The sequence below is a fragment of the Schistocerca cancellata genome, chromosome 3 (genome assembly GCF_023864275.1).
Source record: "Schistocerca cancellata isolate TAMUIC-IGC-003103 chromosome 3, iqSchCanc2.1, whole genome shotgun sequence".
Classification (NCBI taxonomy): Eukaryota; Metazoa; Arthropoda; class Insecta; order Orthoptera; family Acrididae; genus Schistocerca; species Schistocerca cancellata.
The window spans coordinates 412,644,911-412,649,910 of record NC_064628.1 but is presented as its reverse complement, the minus strand read 5'-3'; the positions used below and the strand labels follow the sequence as shown (position 1 = coordinate 412,649,910).

The window sequence follows — 5,000 nt, the reverse complement described above, 5'->3', positions numbered from 1 at the left end:
GTTTCCCGTGTTGAGTCAAATTAAGCCGCAGGCTCCACTCCTGGTGGTGCCCTTCCGTCAATTCCTTTAAGTTTCAGCTTTGCAACCATACTTCCCCCGGAACCCAAAAGCTTTGGTTTCCCGGAGGCTGCCCGCCGAGTCATCGGAGGAACTGCGGCGGATCGCTGGCTGGCATCGTTTATGGTTAGAACTAGGGCGGTATCTGATCGCCTTCGAACCTCTAACTTTCGTTCTTGATTAATGAAAACATACTTGGCAAATGCTTTCGCTTCTGTTCGTCTTGCGACGATCCAAGAATTTCACCTCTAACGTCGCAATACGAATGCCCCCGCCTGTCCCTATTAATCATTACCTCGGGTTCCGAAAACCAACAAAATAGAACCGAGGTCCTATTCCATTATTCCATGCACACAGTATTCAGGCGGGCTTGCCTGCTTTAAGCACTCTAATTTGTTCAAAGTAAACGTGCCGGCCCACCCAGACACTCAATAAAGAGCACCTTGGTAGGATTTCAACGGGGTCCGCCTCGGGACGCACGAACACGCACGAGGCGGTCGCACGCCTTCGGCTCGCCCCACCGGCAGGACGTCCCACGATACATGCCAGTTAAACACCGACGGGCGGTGAACCAACAGCGTGGGACACAAATCCAACTACGAGCTTTTTAACCGCAACAACTTTAATATACGCTATTGGAGCTGGAATTACCGCGGCTGCTGGCACCAGACTTGCCCTCCAATAGATACTCGTTAAAGGATTTAAAGTGTACTCATTCCGATTACGGGGCCTCGGATGAGTCCCGTATCGTTATTTTTCGTCACTACCTCCCCGTGCCGGGAGTGGGTAATTTGCGCGCCTGCTGCCTTCCTTGGATGTGGTAGCCGTTTCTCAGGCTCCCTCTCCGGAATCGAACCCTGATTCCCCGTTACCCGTTACAACCATGGTAGGCGCAGAACCTACCATCGACAGTTGATAAGGCAGACATTTGAAAGATGCGTCGCCGGTACGAGGACCGTGCGATCAGCCCAAAGTTATTCAGAGTCACCAAGGCAAACGGACCGGACGAGCCGACCGATTGGTTTTGATCTAATAAAAGCGTCCCTTCCATCTCTGGTCGGGACTCTGTTTGCATGTATTAGCTCTAGAATTACCACAGTTATCCAAGTAACGTGGGTACGATCTAAGGAACCATAACTGATTTAATGAGCCATTCGCGGTTTCACCTTAATGCGGCTTGTACTGAGACATGCATGGCTTAATCTTTGAGACAAGCATATGACTACTGGCAGGATCAACCAGGGAGCTGCGTCAACTAGAGCTGAGCAGCCGGCCGCCCGGGAGTGTGTCCCAGGGGCCCGCGCGAACACGCAAGCGTCCGCTCAATTATTCTGCAAACAGGAGGAGGCTGAGCTCCCCTGCACAATACACCTCGAAACCCTCTCAGGTCCCGGCGGCGCGCAGCGCCGTCCTAAGTACTTGGTCGGGTTCGAGAGAGGCGCAATCGCCCGGAGTTAGGCGAGTAGACGCTTTAGGTGCGACCACCCGTGCTCCCAACTGAGCTTGCCGCTGCCGACAGAGGCCCGGGAGCGTGCTGTCGTGGCATTGCCGGCGGGAGACAACACGCGCCACCTACGGTGACCGGCAGCTCCAACGCCAGCGCCACAGAAGGGCAAAGGCCCCACGTGGGTGCCGAAGCGAACTCTCCCAGCACAGCGCACGTGCCAACACGTCTGCACAACTGCGATACAAACCACCAGCGAGAACCGCTGGGGCGACCGAGCAGCAGACGGCGTCGCGGCGCCGAGTGCCGGGCGGCGGCGCATCCTCAACGCACACAGTCCTCAGTCGGACCAGCACACTGCAGATGTCCACCGCGCTTCGCACCGGGCCCGCGAGGACCCACTTTGGCCGCCCGGCGCCGCGCGCAGGGTGCCCCGGCGCGCAGCTGCGCCGCCTGCCGCGTCCGTCGGCCGGCGCGCCTGCCACTGGGCGCCCCCACCAGCCGGCTGTAGCGCGTGCGCCCACGCACCGCGCGGCCAGCACGCCGGGCGGCCCCCCCTCACCGGCCGGGGACGGTCCCACCCAGCCACCGCCGCGTATCGCTTCACACACAGATTTGCCCTTACTGATTTACCTCCAGCAACAACAACCGCACCACAATGGGTTTACCAGTTGTTCATTTGCGTAACGTCACCAGCAAACGGAGACGTCCATCCCAGTTTGCAAATGCAACGATTATTGCATACCTGTCTGTTAGGTGTCACGACACACTACGTCTGCCCACATACACGCAACAAAATGTGCCCGACTAGAGAACGCGTGGGAGGTGGCCCCCTACGTATGCGATGTCCATTACGAGACCGACTGTCAACCAGCATCTGTACCATGTCGCAGATGTGGAACGCGGTGCACCATGCTATCACACTGTGTGAGAAGAGACGACTACGTTTGAATACACGCGCCACTACATCAACAGACGGCTCATGCTGATCGCCATCCAGGGCGTCCGTTACTCCCACACGTCTCTATGGCGTACCACACTGCAATGTAGCTGTTATGGGGAGACGGCACGTGGCTGAGTGCACAACATTTGGACCGTATGGTTCGCTGTTGTTGGGCGCAGTCGTTGTACGGTCACACATGTGCCACAGCGTATCATTCAGTACATACGGACCTATGTGCAGTACAATGTGAGGGTTAAGCTTACGACGTCAGCGGACAGTGGACACAGGCCGTACCACGACGTAGACTGAGCGCTTCGACATGCGAATGCCAGTGAACAGCTGCGAAGGGCATTGAACACGCAAGCACCTGAACGACCAGCGTGCGAAGGCAGGGGGGAGGGGGGGGGGCGATGTACATCCTGCAGTCGTCCACATTACAGTGTACAGCGGGAGCATGTAAAAAGTAAGCAACACTTGCGAAGTGTTGAACATGAAACGATACACAAGAGGGTGGGCGGTGCGAGTAGCGAACTATATTCAGAGGGTTGTGGTTAGACAACACTGGATTAATGTAACGTGTCATATGCCAATTACAGAGCAGGTTAAGGCACAACGTGGGTTAGGTTAAGGCACAACGTGGGTTAGGTTAAGGCACAACTTGGGTTAGGTTAAGGCACAACGTGGGTTAGGTTAAGGCACAACGTGGGTTAGGTTAAGGCACAACGTGGGTTAGGTTAAGGCACAACGTGGGTTAGGTTAAGGCACAACGTGGGTTAGGTTAAGGCACAACGTGGGTTAGGTTAAGGCACAACGTGGGTTAGGTTAAGGCACAACGTGGGTTAGGTTAAGGCACAACGTGGGTTAGGTTAAGGCACAACGTGGGTTAGGTTAAGGCACAACGTGGGTTAGGTTAAGGCACAACGTGGGTTAGGTTAAGGCACAACGTGGGTTAGGTTAAGGCACAACGTGGGTTAGGTTAAGGCACAACGTGGGTTAGGTTAGGGCACAACGTGGGTTAGGTTAAGGCACAACGTGGGTTAGGTTAAGGCACAACGTGGGTTAGGTTAAGGCGCAACGTGGGTTAGGTTAAGGCACAACGTGGGTTAGGTTAAGGCACAACGTGGGTTAGGTTAAGGCACAACGTGGGTTAGGTTAAGGCACAACGTGGGTTAGGTTAAGGCACAACTTGGGTTAGGTTAAGGCCCAACTTGGGTTAGGTTAAGGCCCAACTTGGGTTAGGTTAAGGCCCAACTTGGGTTAGGTTAAGGCCCAACTTGGGTTAGGTTAAGGCCCAACTTGGGTTAGGTTAAGGCCCAACTTGGGTTAGGTTAAGGCCCAACTTGGGTTAGGTTAAGGCCCAACTTGGGTTAGGTTAAGGCACAAATTGCGTTACATTGCGGTACAATTTGAGTTACATTTCGGTACAAATTGAGTTACATTGCGGTACAAATTGAGTTACATTGCGGTACAAATTGAGTTACATTGCGGTACAAATTGCGTTACATTGCGGTACAAATTGCGTTACATTGCGGTACAAATTGCGTTACATTGCGGTACAAATTGCGTTACAAATTTGGTTAGGTTAAGGTGCAAAATGGGTTAGGTTAAGGTGCGAAATGGGTTGGATTACAGTACACAACGTGGTAAGAGATAGTGTGTTGGGGGGGGGGGGCCGAGGTTCGTTGGTAGTGATCATCGTAAGTGGATGTCTGAGGCAGCGTCAGTATGTGACAGCAGTTATGTCTCGTCAGGATGCGCTTTTCGCTCGTGACTGGAGGCGCGCCGCGTCTGTGGTTACGGCAAGGGAGTGGCAGACCTGTGCGATTCATTCCTGCCATTGTTTCTGTGCTGTAACAGGAGGCAGTGTGGTGGTGTTGGGTGCACCCCTGTGTAGGACATGTGTGGGTGTTGGTGGCTTATCTGAGCAATTGTGGATGTCGGACGGGTGGGATATTCTATTTTATAATTGAACCCCCTGGTGTGGTTATCATAGTGTGGATGGTGTACTGTGGCGGAGAGGATGCACCGGACGTTGGTCCATGCTGGTGCTTACATATTGTATCTGTGTCTGTTACAGGCAGAGAGTAATGTGTGATAGAGTGTCTCGCTGAGGTGTGGTTCATATTGTGTGCACAGACTTACAGCATGTATAGGGACAGCGGGAATTTGGCATATTGGATATAACTCTTCATGAAACGCAAGATATAGGGGTGGATTGCAACGTACGAGTGCGGGAATAGTCCGCCGTTCATCCGCTTGGGTTGCGATTTGGGCGGTTGGGGTGGGCCACGTGCGGGTGCGGGTGGAGTGATTGTCGGTTGACTACTTCGTGCGACGCAGGCACTGGCGTTGGGGCTCCTGTCGTGGACAGATGGTGCAGGCTTTGTGGGTGGCGTCGGAAAATGGGCACTGTGGGACCTAGCGATGTCGTAGTCGGCGTGGCGTCTCATAGATGGCGGTATCGTCGGTGCAGCAGGTCATGTTGCGGGAGACTTGCAGAGTGCGGTATTTTGTTTTTGTGGTGCGCGCGACATGGTGGACGTAGTGTCGTCCGAT

General features: G+C 54.1%; 1 non-coding gene across 1 annotated transcript in view; it reads right to left on the bottom strand.

The window, feature by feature from the left end:
- Window positions 1–1,302, bottom strand: part of LOC126178773 (small subunit ribosomal RNA) — a 1,909-nt gene extending 607 nt beyond the window's left edge. Inside the window, exon 1 of the ribosomal RNA XR_007536631.1 lies at window positions 1–1,302. This exon is cut by the window's left edge and continues 607 nt beyond it. This is a non-coding gene — a ribosomal RNA (small subunit ribosomal RNA).
- Between the last annotated feature and the right edge of the window lie 3,698 nt (window positions 1,303–5,000).